Below are 19,037 nucleotides of genomic sequence, written 5' to 3' on the forward strand. Positions count from 1 at the left end.
GTTGAGAGAATTTCTACTAACTTATGAAATGTCACATGACTATTGAATGATATTTTTATGCTTTGCTTTTCATAGTTGCGTATTTCATTTGATATCTAGTTTCCAGCTGTGTTGCAGCATTGCTTTTATAAAATAAAATGCACTTGCTAATGTGAACACTTTCTGTCAACAGATCTATTAGATAATAATTTTGTAATCCACATTCTTAAAAAAAGGAGCACTTGGAAAGGAAGGAACAATAAGAAGGGACTAGTAACAGTAACTGCACACATAATTTCCTTTTCAAGTACATGGTAATATTTTTTTTACAATAAGTTGTTGTGGTGCACCACTTTAATTACATAGACATTAAGATGTGAATATACATTTCCCTTGTCTGCATTGTTGTCTTTAGTGTAAAATTTTTTCTGCTTGAGCTTTGTCATTTTTAGGTACTAGTTATATCATTTGCTGCTGCTGTTGGCCAGGCATAGTGCTACTGAATTTTAATTTGTGTTACTCTGCTAAGCCAGTTTACTACTGATTTATTTTTCTTGTTTGCTGCTCATTGCCTTATATCAGTTGCAATTTATGCTGCTTGCTTTGCAAATCTGCATTTTTTGTCATTCCTGTTTGTGTTAATTGTTTTGTGCTGCTGCATTGCCTCGTCCCTTAGTTTAGCATCTGAGCTCAGTAGATTTAAGTTAGCTTAAGATGGGGTAGGCTATATGTGAGAACGAGTTGTGATAAATTGGAAGAAATGAATTGAGAAGTTATATGAAAACGATTTGGGCCAAAACGAGTATTGTACAATGAGCCATAATTATTTTGAAAGATATATGGTTAGAATACAGAAAGGAGGTATAGATAGGATTTTTGGGAATAATAATGAACGAAGGGAGATCTCCAAGAACAAAAAAGGTTTTCTTCGCAAAATACTGCAGTACCAAATGTTATACTGAAAACGAACCCTGTCCTTTCCATTGTGTTATCCCCCTATGTGTTTGTGTACCCTTGTGTATTTGTTTTCTTCCTGTCTCTGTGCACTGTTTCATAGAATTTTTTTCTCTTCTAATACTAAGCTACATTCACTATGATGAGGAATACTGTTATCCTCAAATATAATTTGCATTACTAATATGTTATTTACTTTGTAAAGATGTTTAGACATTATTTATCTGTTTTGTTTTAATGCTCATGTGTGAAGTTGATGTTTCAAAATTTATTCTGTTCTTTTATGTATATGTTTATTTCTGTTCTGTTGTAAAGCCTGTACTACATATGTTATCTGTATTGTTATGTTCTTTAATGATGTATTTTGTACCTTTGTTATTGTATTCTCATGTTATATAATTGTAATTGTAATTGACACCAGTTCATCATATTATTAACTTGTAAGTTACATTTCACTGCACACGTTTCTGTTGGTCATAATATATGGACAATATGTGAGAAGTAGGGACTGTTCGTGTTTACACGTGTGTTAATAATTCAGCAAGGGGCTGGATAACAGCATTGCTGGTTCTAAGGACTTTTCAAACAATTTTTTTGTGAGTGGACATGTGGTGGTTTATGTACTTGCTATATTCTCCGCAAGACTCTTCGATGGTGATTGTGCACCTGCACAGTCGCAACAGATGGCTGCTGGCCGTCTCTACAAGGACTACAGTGGGTCTGCACCTTTGATGACCCACCAGTACCATTATTTCTACAAGGACTGCAGTGGGTCTGCATCTTTGATGGCCCACCAATACCATACTCTCTACCAGGACTACAGTGGGTCTGCTCTGTGATGACCTACCTACCAATATTCTTCAAAACTTCGACTGACTCTGCTGTGGGTTTGCTCTGTTGTGGCCCATTACCTGTGTGCATGTCAAGAGTCAGCACTGTCTTTCCGTTGGAAGGACAACACTACTTCTTCAAGATGGCATGGAAATCCACTACTTCTGTGTGCATTTTCTTTTACTGCTCAGACTTTGAGAAAAACACTGCTATTCTACTGTGATGTACAATTAGGACTGTCTTCATGGACTGTGAGAAAGTTTAGCTTTTGACCAACATTCTATCAATAAGTGTGTGCAATTGATATCTTTGTTATTGTAATTATAAAAAATTTTATCAAATCATTATTGGCCACTGACCAAAACAATTTGTAAAATTTTTTGTGGGGAGCATGGGGGCTATGTAAGTAGGCTGTTTAGGTTTTTTTATTGGTAACGTAGGCTGTTTGGGTTTTTTATTAGTAACGCCACCTCTGTATAAAAATCACTGGCTGTGCTGTGTGCAGTCTGTGTCTAGTTTGCATTGTTGTCTGCCATTGTAGTGTTGGGCAGCGGCAGCTGGATGTTAACAGCGCGTAGCGTTGCGCAGTTGGAGGTGAGCCGCCAGCAGTGGTGGATGTGGGGAGAGAGATGGCGGAGTTTTGTAATTTGTTATGAACTGCTATATATATTATGACTATTAAGGTAAATACAGTGTTTTTTCTCTATTAATATCTTTCATTTGCTAACTATCCCTATCAGTAGTTAGTGCCTTCCATAGTTTGAATCTTTTATTTAGCTGGCAGTAGTGGCGCTTGCTGTATTGCAGTAGTTCGAGTAACCAAGATTTTTGTGAGGTAAGCGATTTGTGAAACGCATAGGTTAATGTTAGTCAGGGCCATTTTTTTTGTAGGGATTTTTGAAAGTCAGATTGCGTTGCGCTAAAAAAAAATATTGTGTATCAGGTTAAGGACAGTCGTGTATAATTGTTCAAAGGGGACGTTTCAGTACGTGCGAGGATGCTCGACGGATTACGCAACGAACGGCCATCATTACACTATACACTGAGAGAAAGAAGGCAGTGGCGACGTACACTTGTATGTAATGTCGAAATGGCCAGTGGACTGCGGTCCACGTTACAGAAATATATTGCAATTGATTTGGCTCATCACTACCTCAGATTATATTTGGAGGACCAGATGGACAGAGCAGGACTGGCAAACGTGCTTCGCGAAATGCCAGCGGTGGAGTATCCGACTGAAGTGGGCGGCCTTATGGATGAAATCACCATAGATGATCTGGTCGCTGTCCTAAAGAGTGGTGCGTTAAACAAATCCCTTGGAACGGACGAGCTCCCTGTTGAGTTCTACCGCAACTTTGCTCCTCTGGTGAGACTGACGTGGGTACAGATAGATGTACTGTGAGCTCTTAAGACCTATCTTACGTATCCCTACCGAGTTCACAGAGGGTATCATGATACCCGTTCCTAAACCAAGTGGTGGTCGTAGACCCCAAGACCACCGGCCTTTTCCACTATTGAATGGAGACTACAAAATCTTTGCACGTATCCTTCGTGCTCGCCTTCGAACGGCGATAAAGGACAAAATATATTTAGATCAAACGTGTCTAGGTGGGAAGAGCAATATACACACAGCGCTAGGGGCATACAGGGATGTCATATTACTGATGTCGGCATGTCGATTACGAGGAGCCCTCGAGGCAATGGATTTCGATAACGCTTTCGGCCGAGTCGACCTTTTGTACCTACGAGGGTTCATGGAACGGATGGGAATCCCCCTCCTGTTTGTGGACACGATCATGAGGTTGATTAATGGCGCGAACTCGAGAGTCTTGGTGAACAGTGTTAGCTCAGTGCGGCAAGGTTGCCCCCTTTCGGCCATCTTACTTGCAGTCGCTGTTGAACCTGCACCACACGGCCCCGACGACGACTTGAAGGCGTCGAACTACGGACCACATCTTTCCAATGCCGCGCATACGCCGACGACGTCGTTCTTTTGGTCAAGTCAGGAGATGAAATCCAGGCGGCGCTGGAATGACTTCAGCAGATTGGAGCGGTGGCGGGTAGTGTCATCAACCTACGAAAAACCCGATGTATGGAAGTGGGACAATAGTGCCCATCACCAAGGTCCCCACTTTCAAGTGTTTGGGAGTGGTATTCCATGCAAACATACGACGTACAGTGGCGGATAATTATCGACACCTACTGCGGCATATTCGGGCATTGGTACGGCAAAATGCACTGCGCTCCATATATATGTTCCAGCGCACACATTATATCAACGTCTATTTGGCATCGAAAATAAGTCACTTGGCATACATGCTGCCGTTGCCCACCACGATAGCTTCAAGATTACAGTCGGCCTTCGGACATTTCGTAAGTGCTGATTTCCTCTTCAAAATCCACTACGATATCTTGACGCTGCCACCGAGAGAAGGAGGCATCGGACTCGTAAACGTGACGAATTGGGAGCGTGCGCTATTTCTTAGTACGATGCAACGCTATTGGAGAACCGTGCACGTCGCCTTAATGGACGCTGTGATCAACGAAGTGGCTCCCCATTCACTCTGTCCACTAGCCAATGTAGGCCGCATCACGGCTCCGCTTGCACACTTCGGGACATCTTCGTCGATTACAGTTATGTTCAGGGCAGTTTGCTAGAGACTAGGCTGCACACAACGAAAGACACATCGAAGCTTCTTTCTCCAACAATCTCGCAATGTGGTCGAACAGAAGTACCCGGCATTACAGCGGCAGAGAATATGGAGAGCGGTCCCTCCCTACAGTGGTACGTACGTTGTGGTCTGTAGTTGTGAACGACAAATTTCCGAACCGTGAACGACTGCACTCTACTCAACTGGGCGACACTCCGATATGCCCCCACTGCGCGGTCGTCGATTCTGACGAGCACCGTTTGGTTTGTTGCACGGCAAACGACTGTTGGCTTCTAACGAGGAAAATGCTGGCCCTTTTAGTGCGTACGGCGCACACGGCTATCAAAGCTGACGAACTGCTGTTCCCGGATAAAGTATACTTTTCCACCGCCAGGACAAACGCCGTAAACTGAATAAAGAGGACGGCGACGTATTATTTGTGTCGCACCGACGACAAGAACGTCACAGACTTCTGGTACATTTTGCAAGAGCAACATGATATCTTGCGGCGACAGGTGAGATACAGAACATTTTATTTCCAATTACTTGGAACTCCGGCTAGTTGGAATGTTCCAGGTATGAGAAGTGAAATGAGGAGACAGCTCAACGTTCAGGAACTAGCGTTCAAGCCTGACGTATTCAAATGGTTCAAATGGCTCTGAGCACTATGGGACTCAACTGCTGTGGTCATAAGTCCCCTAGAACTTAGAACTACTTAAACCTAACTAACCTAAGGACATCACACACATCCATGCCCGAGGCAGGATTCGAACCTGCGACCGTAGCAGTCGCACGGTTCCGGACTGCTCGCCTAGAACCGGGAGACCACCGCGGCCGGCCCTGACGTATTCAGGGTACTATATATAGTATTTTAAGTTTCCGTGAAGCAGACCTGGATACACGCCAAAAGGGCCGTTGCAGGTCCCGTTTTCTTTTCTTTCTTTTTCTAGTGAACTCTTTAAATTTAGACGGCGTTAGGAGCCGTTTTTACGTTTGGATGTGTTGAAAAGTACCTTTAGTTTCTGTATGTTGTGTTTAGCATCTATGAAAGACAATAAAAATTAATAGACACAAAAGCATCTCAAATAAACATAAAAAATAAAAGTACATACATAATAAAAATAATCATAAAACCCCTTTCATACCTTGGACCACATCCCCAAAAGGGGAGGGTGGAGACATGGTCGCCAGGCCTCGAGTTGCGACCCCTGCCCACCCTGCCTCCGCCAGCCGATGACCTGATCCCCCCCCTCCCCCCCCCCCCCCCAAAAGTTGGTAAAGCAACGAAACGCCATGGCGAAAGTCGTAGGTTTGCATACCCCGCTTGCGAGAGTTTTTTTTTCCCTCTTCATGTTTGTAAAACATTGAGACTTCGTTAATCGCCAAAATTAAGCATTTTTCTGAAATATTCGTTGTTGTTTTGAGGTAAGAGCGCGCTTTCTCAGTAACGAGTGTCTTCGATTTTGTGATTTCCACATTTTCAAAGATATTTCGTGATATCTATATTCTGAAAGATGAAATTGCTGTTCGTGAAACAACTGACAGAGATATTTATACTTTTTCGTCTGACAAATAATTTACCATTCTTTTCTGAATACACAGCGATTTCCGATTGTGCGGTCAGACAGGAGTCTAAGAGCACAGCTTAAATTACTGCGAAAGAAACTAGCAGCAATCTCATTATACTCTAGTTTGTCACAGGTATTTATCTGCTATCGAATCCTTAACAACAGTAGACAGAGATGAAAGACTCTCGCCACAATATTTTGAGGCTATACCACCATATATGAAACATTTTGATTCACCAGATGCATGTTATAAACTACAACGAACTTCTATAGCTGAACTCGCCACAGGCTCTCGAAAAGCCGTTTTTTTTAAATTTTGTTTTTATGAACCAAATCGTTGATGTGTCATATAAGGAAGTATGGTACTTTATTATTTGTATCTATAGGAGCGAGTTAAACCACATTGTATGCATCTTAATCTTTGCCACTCTCTTAAACAACTTTTCGGGTTCGTGGAGATGTGTTCCGTCTACGCAACTAACTGGAGGCAGTTTGTTTGTTGCCATACGCGTTTCGCTTCTATTATTTGTGAAGCGACCTCACGAATAAAAGAAGCGAAACACATACGGCAGTCTTCACGAATAAAAGAAGCAAATGCGTGTGGCAATAAACAAACCGCCTTCAGTTAGTTACATAGATGGAACGTACCTCCATGAATTTCGAAGCCACTAAGGAACGACGAAAAACAAAAAATGACGAATTTTTCGTGTGTTTCAATACATACATTTGTACGATGTCGTACTACCCTTCATTCCTAACTCATACTCCGAAATGTAAAATCCAAAACAAAATCTTATCACGTTGCATGACGAACATCGATGTGTTATACCTTGCTGGAATCGTGGCAATGTTTGCTGTTATGTGTGTATGAAAATTAAATTTTAGTTGAAACGGGGGCGTCATAACGCGGTAATATTTAAGAGAAGGTGTGCGTTTTCGACCATTTTTTGGAGAGTGTCAAATTTGAGGAGTCATAGAAGCCAGACCAAAATTACAAGAAAAATTTCCTTTGCGCAGTTTAAAGATGCAACCATAATCTTTGAGACCAATTGTCACTTCTTTCCAATAAGTAGTTTTGTCCTATTCGCATAATGGTGATACATATTAACAAGACGAAAAGTGTAAATGCAAGCTCTGTTATTGCCTTTCACAGCTGTTGTGTTTCTATGCACGCAAAGCAGCTTAAAGTGCTAGTATTACGTGATTTATTCATTTGCTTTTGGGTTTGTATGCGCCTCGTGTTTGTGTGTGCTATGGTGCCGGACCCCTGAACAGTATTTCCACTTCATTTTTCATTGTTTCAGTGTTTACATCGCGGCTTCCCGTAAGATGAAAACAATCGTGCTCCCATTCGTTTTTGTGTATTCGTGTAGGACAGTGCTCGTAACGTAATTAGTTCCCTTGTACTTTTGTGAAATCGTGCATCATTTACTGATTTGTGAAAAGTCTATGGTGATCAGTGCGAATGATCACTTTGAGGCCGAAAAAGAACAGGCAGCGAGCAGTTCCATATCACAGCCAGTAAAGACAACTTCTGAATGTCTCGTGTTAACGAAAGTACAGTGAAGCGAATTTCGATAGAATGTAGGGAAACTTCATATCTCGTATCACGAAAAAAGAGAGTTTGTACTGGACGAGTTTACACAGGAACTCATCATACAAAAAATCGACGACTTCTATGAGGAAAAGCAGTTTCTAGCAGTTGCAACGTGTTGGAAAAGTTGAAAACTAAAGTGGACGATTTTCTTGATAAAACTATTCGAAAACTGGTCTTCATATATAAAAAGTTCAACAAAGAACCTGTGCCGATGGAAAATAACCAAGTAGCAGGAAAAAGAGACGAGTTCTTACGGGAAATAAGACCCTTGCGCAACATAGGATATTTATTACACTGATGAGAGTCGGTGTGACGCAAATCATTCCAGAAAGTTTGGTTGGCAGGAAAATAAAATGCGTTATGCATCGGAAAATGTATACGATTATCTCAGAGGAAGTGTTCTACAGTGGAATGGCTGGAAAGATGGATTTCAAACACCGTCCGGTTCTGGAAAAAGGATTACAATATGCTGCATTGGAAACGGAGATGGGGTCATGTCAAATGCTGGCTAATGTTTCATTGGGAAAAAAGGAAGTGGAGATATCATTGTGAAATGAATGCCAGACACTACGAAAAGTGGTTTAGGAACGTTCTCGAAAAATTACCTAACAGATCTGCGATTGTTTTTGAACAGGTTCCATACTGCACGATGTAAAACCAGTATCACGAAATCCATCTATGATATGGAGAAAGGATTGTATTATTGAATGGTTGGGAAGCAATAATGTAGAGCTCCTATCTAATGCCGCATCGTCAGAAATATCTATTGGAAAGTGTATTGCGATCAGTGGACAAGAAAATTAAACTTCTGTGGTTGCCTGTAGCGCACCGCTAATTGAAAGCCATTGAATTTATTTGGGCATTCTGAATTTATTTATGCACTAGGAGTGTACTGTCTTCACAGTTCAATAGATCCGTTGCTGACGACTGCAGTAGCAGTAGCGAGACCTCAGCCAGCAGTTAAAGTGGTTAAGGTGGTTAAGGTAGGTTTTATTTCAGTCATCATCCTTTACTGCAAAATGTATTCGAGCTAATCGACTTCTCCATTTACTGTTGAAATGTATTATACAAATATTAATTTATGGTGAGCTGCTTGCGCATCGAGCATTTATTTGCAATTTCCCATATGATTTCCCTCTACTCGCCACAAAAACTGAACGTAGCAATTCTGTACTGGAATGCGACTAAGAAGTTGCCGTTCCACGCTGATGAACAGGCGCTTATGTCGTATTTCAGCAGTGGTAGCGCGCTGGTGTGACAACTACGCTCCACTACAGTCTCCCATATGTTGCGCCTCCCAATGCAATTGCTTTACAAACTCTTAACTAACAAACACGAGGAGTATCCGTTAGTAAAGATATACGATGTAACCAACGATAGTCCAAGCTTAACACCAGTGCTTTCTACGTCACACTAGTTACTACGATAAGCTCAATCGCAGGCGTCTTACCTTTGACATTACGGCGATGAAACGATTACCTAATCAGAAACTAACAAATACTACGCCTGTAAATAGCACAAGGTTTTATCTTTAAACTGTGAAAAGGAAAATTTTCTCCTAATTACCGGCTGATCTTTTTGCGTCCTTAGAGTCGACACTCGCAGAAAGAAGCTAGAAAAATCACTGTTTCCCGTACATATTACCGCGTACTTCACCTCATTTCATCTAAGATGTAATATACACTAAATAAAAGTAAACATTTTCCCAATTGTGGCAAGGTATAACACATTGATATTTGTAATCCACTGTGACTAAAATATGAGCTAAAAATCAGGGGTCAATGATTAAGAAATGGATAATATACAAATGTTTTAATCAATTTCTCGTTTATTTCCTTTGTAAGGTGGTCGTTTGTTGCATCATTGCGGTTCTTCTTTCAATATCCAGAGCGATTCAGTAATCATCAGTCGCTGTACCGTAGAATTCGTTTATTTTATTTACACTTGTGGTACCTACCTTACGGTTTGTTCTGGTAAACTTGTCCGGTTTTCCCGTCACCAGAGTTTTCGTTTTGTGTGTATCCATACCAAGCTAAAAATTTTCCTGGAAATGAGTCCTGTAATTCATGGTCTTTATTGACTGTGACACAATTATAATCTCACCGCGAATGTAGTGAAATATTGATCCACATTATTCACGAAACACGTTGACTGGGCACGTAACAGTCCAAATCCACCCGACTCGTACCTTCATCATTTGGACGTTGCTTTTCTACAGCATGATTTTCCTGAATCATTTGGAGAAGGCCTGATACAATGGCCGAAACTAGTAGTGCACTAAATAAGGTTCTAGAACTGGTGTGGGTTTTCATTAATTGTCTTTACTGTCCGTTTAAAACATTCATTGAACAGACGTCCGACTGGTAACAGTTACTGTATTGTGACTCTAGGATCGACAGGTGTCTCAGATAATGCAGACAATGTTTCCTTCTATTACTGCGAGAAAGAAAACCTGTTGTGATCACGACAATGAGCGTCCCACAAAAAACGACACTTCTGCCGATAAATCGATGAAACGCACAGAGAAGTCAATTTCAGTGGGATTACCTGCATGTATCAGCAGTCGCAAAAAAGCGTGTATTCCTCGTAGCAGCTAAAGACGCAGGGCAGCTGCAGTCGCAAGACCAACCGGCTGTCAGCTGGTCAGGGGAGTGCCGCGGCGCGGCGAGAGGAAGTTGTCAATTCGAATGAACAACTCTCGAGTGGGGAACGCGGCAGCTCCATCCGTGCGCTACAGTACGTCAGGCGAACCAGCCATCCACTTTGCTCTCTGAGGAGCTGCGTACCAAACTTGCGATAACTGCGGTTCGCCATTTACGACCATTGTTGTGATAATTTCCATGTAAAAAATTACAGTGTCGTCTTGCACATACCGTACCTGCTACGTGGACAAGAACAAAGCTTGTCGTTCCTGTAAACAAGTAAATATGTACCAGACGAAACTATGTTTTTATTATGAGGATTCCACAATCAAGACTGTGTGAAACCCAGGTCGTTCTGTTTGTCCACGAGGTTCAGGAGGCAGTAAATCACGGCCAACAGATTGATGCCGTGATCCTTGGCTTCCAAAAGGTTTTCCATACAGTTCCATCCTGTCGTCTAGTGAAAAGAATATGACCGTGCCAAATGTCAGACCGACTTTGTGATTGGCTTGAAAAGTTTCTAACAAACACAACTCAGCATGTCATTCTCAACAAAGAGGAAACTTCAGAAGTAAAAATATCTTCGGGCGTACCATTTCTTTAACTATATATATATATATATATATATATATATATATATATATATATATATATATATATATATATATATGACGTAGCAGATAATGTCGAGAGTTCCATGCGGGCTTTGGTGGATAATATACAGAGACGCCACAAAGCTACAAAATTGTAGAGGACTGCAGGAGGACCTGCAGAGGATAGACGTTTGGTGCAGGGATTGATAAATGACCGTCAGTGTAAACAAGTGTAACGTATTGCCCACAAGTAGGCCGAAAGGCGCATTTTGTACGGTTAGATGATTGCAGAACAGTCACTGTCTACCTTACAAAACACACTTTCGACCAATTTGTGAACTTTGACAATCAGTCTGACATGTGTAGCAGATAAGAATGATAGCAGAAATAGAGAAGATTCGAGAAGAGCAGTGCGTTTCCCCACAGGTTCATTTACACTAAGGTGACATACGTTATGGAATTCCTCCTAATACCATGCCGCCTCCTTTTGCCCAGTGTAGTGCAGCAACTCGACATGGGATGGACTCTACATGTCATTCGGAGTCCCCTGCAGAAATATTGAGTAATCCTGCCACTGTAGCCGTCCATAACTCGAAAGTGTTGCCGTTGGTGGATCTTGAGCACGATTTCTAGATTATGTCCCATAAATGTTCGATGGGATTCAAGTCGGGCAATCTGGATGGTCAAACCATTCGCTCGAATTCTCCTTTATATTCTTCAAACCAATTACGATCATTTGTGGCGTGGTGACACAGCGCATTGCCATCCGTAAAAACTGCATCGTGGTTTGCAAACATGAAGTCCATGAATGGCTGCAAATGGTCTTCAGGCAGCCGAACATAGCCAGTTGGACCAAAGCATCCAGTCAGTTCCATGTAAACGTAGCCCACGCCGTTATGGAGCCAACAACATTGCTTTGTTGACGACTTGGGTCCATGGCTTCGTGGTGCCTCTGGTGTCACCGCCAGACACCACACTTGCTAGGTGATAGCCTTTAAAACGGGCGCTGTCCGTTAGTATATGTCGGACCCGCGTGTCGCCACTATCAGTGATTGCAGACCGAGCGCCGCCACACGGCAGGTCTAGTCTAGAGAGACTCCCTAGCACTCGCCCCAGTTGTACAGCCGACTTTGCTAGCGATGGTTCACTGTCTACACACGCTCTCATTTGCAGAGACGACAGTTTAGCGTAGCCTTCGGCTACGTCATTTGTTACGACCTAGCAAGGCGCCATATTCAATTACTATTCTGAACAGATAATATTGTGAATCATGTACCGCCAAGAGCGACGTTCATCGTTAATGGATTAAAGTTAAGTATCAAACTAATTACGTCCGCCGGCCGCGGTGGTGTAGCGGTTCTAGGCGCTCAGTCCGGCACCGCGGGACTGCTACGGTCGCCGGTTCGAATCCTGCCTCAGGCATGGATGTGAGTGATGTCCTTAGGTTTAAGTAGTTCTAAGTTCTAGGGGACTGATGACCACAGATGTTAAGTCCCATAGTGCTCAGAGCCATTTGAACCATTTTTTAATTACGTCCGCTTTCTGAATTCTAATTCCTGGTTACGTTCCAGACCTCACGTCAGTATAGTTCTTCCCTCCTCACGCCAGCCTGCGTGAGCTAAAACGCGTGCATTTCAGTCTCCTCTAGTAACACGGTGTTGGCTCTTCTGTCAACACAACAGCGGCTGCGCCACACTTGAACCCTACCATTAGATCTTAGCAAGTGAAATCGGGACTCATCACACCAGGCCACGGTTTTCCAGCCGATATGGCCATGAGCACAGGAGACGCTCTGCAGGCGATGTCATGCTGGTAGCGTCTGTCGTCTTCACCCATGGCCTACTGACGCCAAACATCGCCGCTATGTCCTAACGGATGCGATCGTCGTATGTACCACACTGATTTCTGCGGTTGCTTTTCTGTAACCACAGGCAATTCTAGGCAAACGCCACTGCTTTCGGTCGTTAAGCGGCGGCCGTCGGCCCGAGCGTTATCCATGGTGAGAAATAATGCCTGAAATTTGGTTACATGGGCACACCCTTGACTCAGTGGAGCTCAGAATACTGAATTCCCTAACGCTTTCAGAAATGGAATGGCCTAAGCGTCTAGCTCCAACTAAAATGCCGCTTTCAAAGTCTGTTAATTACGGTTGTGAAGCCACAATCATTTCGGAGCCTTTTTACATTAATTACCTGAGTACAAATGGCAGCACTTACCTGTTATACCTTGTGTATGCGATACAGTCACCATTTGCTTATGCTCATATCCCTATCCCATGACTTTGGTCATCTCAGTTTAGCATGGAGGCCACGTGTCACGATCTGGTTAATTGTCAAAATACAGCGAACGCTCCTTTCATATACATATCCCGCGAAAACATCATGAAGGTAGGGTTCATACGCGCTTACCGCCAATTATTCCTCCCAAGGACAATTCGCGGCTGGAGACAAAAAGAGGAAAGTGGTACGGAACTACCCTCCACCCTACACCATCAGGTGACTTGTGGAGTATAGATGTAGACGTAGGTGTAGACGTAACGCATCCCAGCCTAAGTATGTTCATCCGCTTGCATTTTAAATTGGTAACCATGTATTCCTCATCCAAAAGAATGAAAGTGAGTACAGTGCCGTAATAGAATTCTTTGCTTTGGGAGATTTATCGCCAACAGCGTTTCACCGACTGTTAGTGAAAGTGCTATCAAATTCCAGAATACACAGCTCTGTTATGAAGGAGTCTGGTGCCTCGAGTATGTTCTACACCACGATGCTGTGCGTAGTATACCGAAGATGCTTCGAAAAGGATTTCAAGGGAGACATGTAGTGAACAGAATTATCTCTCCAACCAACGTTTTTGCAGTACACTTATCGAGGTAACTTAGACATTTAGACGGAGGAACAAACAATTTTACGAAAGATTCAAAACATTCCAGAATGAGACTTCCACTCTGCAGCTGAGTTACCGCTGACATGAAGCTTCGTGGCTGATTAAAACCGTGTCCGGACCGAGTCCCGAACTAGGGACAGTCTAAACTCGCCTGGAAGTTTGGTATCAGTGCACCCTCCACTGCGGAACGAAAATATCATTCTGGAAACATCCTCCAGGCAGTGGCTAAGTCATGTACGTGCAATATCCTTCCTTCCTGGAGTACTAATCTTGCAAGTTTCGCAGGAGAGCCTCTGTGAAGGTAAGGAGATGAGGTGTTGACGGTAGTAAAGCTGTGAGCAGAGGTCGAAAGTTGTGCCTTGGTAGCTCAGTCGGTAGAGCACTTCCACGTGAAAGGCGGAAATCCCGAATTCGTATCTCGGTTGAATACACAGTTTTAATCTGCCATAAGTTTTATTGAGAACATTTATTACAAACATTACACACTGTGAAGATATAGGCAACTAATATTGTAGTGTATTTCGAGGTGAAATATTTCCTTACTAATATCTCAGTATCAGATAACATGAAGATCATAGTGGAAAAATATACAATACGTGGTGGAATACTGTCCACAGTCAGGATATTTTAGATATAAATATGAATTTTGTGGACAATTTGACCTGCGTCATTCGTAGCAGTTGACAGTGTTTTCGGAGCATTTTGAGCAACAAGGATTAAGTATGTGCCACCAAAGGCTTGTTAGATCCGTCATAGGGATGACACACTTCTTTCACCGGCACACAGTAAAGAATTTCGCAATTTTTTAAATAATATCCATCCAAAATACAACTCTATCTGGGAGATAGTGAGGTCGGTCTCCCGGTTCTACATTTGTTAGTCTATAGAAGACTTGACAATACTCTGGGTTGTAGAAAGTATTGGAAGCCTGCCAAAACAAAAACATATTTAGACGCCACTTCTCACTGAAACCCAAATGAAGCCTCACTCAGTACTCTATCTTCGCGTGTTTCCTTTATCACTGAAGAGAACAGTTTGGAATCAGACGTGAAATTCTTAAAGAAAACACTGATGGCTAACGGCTGTGATGGTGGTTCCATTATAAGTACCCTTAAATGAAGTCGTTTTAGTACTTAAAGTGGTAAATGGGGGTAGTATTCTCTCCACACTTCGTTACTAGAATAACTGATCGCATAAAAATGTTAAAATGATTGTGTTTTTCAGATACCACAAAACAAAATAGTTTAGCTACAACGAGTGCGCTTGATACACGATGTGATCAAAAGTATCCGGACACCCCCAAAAACATTCGTTTCTCATATTAGATGCACTGTGCTGTCACCTGCTGCCAGGCACTCCATATCAGCGACATCAGTCGTCATTAGACATCGTGAGAGAGCAGAAGGGGCTCTCCGCGGAACTCACGGACTTCGAACGTGGTCAGGTCATTGGGTGTCACTTGTGTCATACGTCTGTACGCGAGATTTCAACACTGCTAAACATCCCTAGGTCCAATGTTTCCGATGTGATAGTGAAGTGGAAATGTGAACGGACACGTACAGCTGAAACGTCCCCTTAGAAAAATTGTACATGACAGTCCTTAAACTGACACACAATATTTTTTAGCGCAACGCAATCTGACTTTCAAAAATCCCTACAAAAGAATTGCCCTGACTAACATTAACCTATACGTTCCCCAAATCACTTACCTCACAAAAATCTTGGTTACTCGAACTACTGCAATATAGCGAGCGCCACTACTGCCAGCTAAATAAAAGACTCGAACTACGGAAGGCACTAACTACTGATAGGCATAGTTAGCAAATGAAAGATTTTAATAGAGAACAAACAATGTATTTACCTTAATAGTCATCAAAAGTCATAATATATATATCAGTTCATGACATCCAGTCTTACAAATTTCAAAACTCCGCCACTTCTCTCCCCACACCCACCACTGCTGGCGGCTCACCTCCAACTGCGCAACGCTACGCGCTGTTAACATCCAACACTACAATGGCAGACAACAATGCAAACTAGCCACAGACCGCACACAGCACAGCCGCGCTACGTAACGTTGCCAATAAGAAAACATAAACAGCCTACTTACGTAGCCCCCATGCTCCCCACAAAAAATTTTACAAATTGTTTTGGGCACTGGCCAATACATATTTGTTAAAATTTTTTCACAATTACAATAACAAAGAAATCAGATGCACACACTTATTGATACAATGTCGGTCAAACGCTAAAATTTTCTCACAGTCCATGAAGAAAGTCCTGATCATCTATCATAGTAAAACTGCAGTGTTTTTTTCTCAAAGTCTGAGAAGTAAAAGAGAATGTACACGGAAGTAAAAGAATTCCATGCAGTTTGAAGAAGTAGTGTTGTCCTTCCAACGGAAAGACAGTGCTGACTCTTGACATGCAGACAGGTAATGGGCCACAACAGAGCAAACCCACAGCAGAGTCATTCGACGTTTTGAAGAATATTGGTAGGTAGGTCATCACAGAGCAGACCCACTGTAGTCCTGGTATAGATCACGGTATTGGTGAGTCATCAAAGGTGCAGACCCAGTGCAGTCCTTGTAGAAATAATGGTATTGGTGAGTCATCAAAGATGCAGACCCACTGTAGTCCTTGTAGAGACGGCTAGCAACCATCTATTGCGATTGTGCAGGTGCACAATCACCATCAAAGAGTCTTGCAGAGAATATAGCAAGTCCATAAACCACCACTTGTGCAAGCACAAAGTTTTTGGAATTGTTCTTAGAAGTCTTGCAGACAATATAGGAAGTCCATTAACCACCACTTGTGCACTCACAAAAAAAATTTTTTTTGAAATGTCCTTAGAACCAGCAATGCTGTTATCCAGTCCCTTGCTGAATTATCAACACATGTGCAAGCACTAACAGTCCCAACTTCTCACATACTGTGCATATATTATGACCAACAGAAACGTGTGCAGTGAAATGTAACTTACAAGTTACTTAATTTGATGAACTGGTGTCAATTGCAACATTATAACATGAGAATGCAATGAGAAAGGTACAAAATATATCATTAAAGAACATAAAAATACAGATAACGTTTGTAGTAATATGGGCTTTACAAAAGAATCGAACTAACATATACATCAGTGTTATAGGAATTATGACATAAATAAATACATAAAAGATCAGAATAACTTTTGAAACATCAACTTTACACATGAGCATTAAAATAATACAGAATAAATAATGTCTAAGCATCTTTACAAGGTAAATAACATATTATCAGAAAAATTCTACAACATAAATCTTATTAGCTAAACATATACAGGCAGGAAAAACACAAATTCACATAGTTTAATAACACAAAAATATAGGACAGGGTTTGTTTTCAGTGTAACATTTGGTACTGCAGTCCAACCCAAAACTTCATTCCATAGATCATCCCTCTTATTTCGACATTTGCTCCAGCCAAAAAAAATCCTATCCAAGCATGCTTTCTGTATTCTGTTTACATCCTCTATCTCCACTGTACAGTACTTTTTTGGCCAAACCATTTTCTTATAGCTTCTCAATGCATTTCTTCCAATCCATCATAGTTAGTTTCTTATATGGTCTACCCCCTCTTAAGCTAACTTAAATCTACTGAGCTCAGATGCTAAACTAAGGGACGAGGCAATGCAGCAGCACAAAACAATTAACACAAACAGCAATGACAAAAAATGCAGATTTGCAAAGCAAGCAGCATTATAGAAATTAGCAAAGGATTTGCAATATTACAACTAATATAAGGCAATGTGCAGCAAACAAGAAAAATAAATCAGTAGTAAAACTGGCTTAACAGAGTAATACAAAGTGAAATTCAGTAGCACTATGCCTGGCAAACAGCAGCAGCAAATTCAGTAACTTATACCTAAATATGACAAAGCTCAAGCAGAAAAAATATTACAGTAAAACTGGCCATGTTTAATACCTATGTCACATCTTAACACTAGAGTGATGCATCATGAGAACTTACTCTAGCAGACAAGTTACCAAATCGTAAAAAAATTATTTATGCAGTTCCTGTGAAGGGAAATGTCTATTTGTGCTCACTTTTCTAAGAAAGTATATCATAAACGTATTCTTTATTGGGTCTGTAGACAGAAAATAGTGATATTAGTACATCTATTAAATTTTATAATAACCAATGGTGCTGTGCAGCTAGAAACTAGATATCAAACGAAATGAGCAAATATATATAGCCTATATAGAGCAAGGCATGAAACTTCATTCATTAGGCAAATGGCGTCTCCAAAGGCAAAAGAATCTCTCAACTAGAAAGACAATAAATGTAAAATGTTTCTCATCATTGCATTAGGCATTTTAGTAAATATCATAAATTAAGAGCTCCACAGTGTAATCATATATTTTCAAGTTTGAGCTTGTCGTATTTGCGATGCTTTCTACAAAGGAATATCAATTGTGAGGATAATGGCCCTTTTTTTTCCACCTGTGCCTCTGAAAGGCACACACTAATGGCTTTTTTTCCAGGTGACTGTCGCGCAGCTGGGTGTCCACGACGCATTACGTGAAGGTGGTCACTTAACTTTGTCACCGAAATATTTACGACAGCAGTTTGCAGTACAGTGACAGTGTCATATAAAAAATTTCACACGTCGAGAATTTGCGTTGCAAATGTGTAGAAACAACATACTATGAATATAACAGTGTTCAAAAAGTTTTCGTCGGCATTGTGATACATTCGCGCATTTACACACATTTCATAACTCTTAAAGTAAGAATCTTGGTCTCCAACATCCTTTTTCACAAACCAAAGTCCCTAACCTCTATTCGTTATTCATATACATATAAACACATAATCACATTCCTCATATAGCATCAGCTTATTGATCATAAACATACCTCAACAGCATAATACACATTGTCATCGTAATAACAACATCATAAAAACTCAGTCAAATCTTAAAATCGTCATAGCTTTCTGCAATAATTTCAAACAATGAAAAAATATTCTCTGCTCATTTCAATAGTGATATCTCCATCGAACGTACTTTAAAAATCATGATCTCATACCAAATATATCATTCAAAGCTCTCATAGTATCACAATGGTTCCGAAAAAATATGAACAGTTCACAAAGTAAAGACAAAATACAATTTCATAAGTGTGAAGTTACCCAACTGTGTAATTGCATAAACTTGTCACTGATGTAGTAAAAAAAAAAATGTTTGTTTCTCTCAGTTAAATGATCAGATAGCTGAGTAATTTGTGTTAGAGAAATATGGTACCGATGTGTAAAGTTGTATAAGCAAATACCATATCAGCTAGGGATCCTTGTGCTCGCCA

Source organism: Schistocerca piceifrons, chromosome 3 (genome assembly GCF_021461385.2).
Source record: "Schistocerca piceifrons isolate TAMUIC-IGC-003096 chromosome 3, iqSchPice1.1, whole genome shotgun sequence".
Lineage (NCBI taxonomy): Eukaryota > Metazoa > Arthropoda > Insecta > Orthoptera > Acrididae > Schistocerca > Schistocerca piceifrons.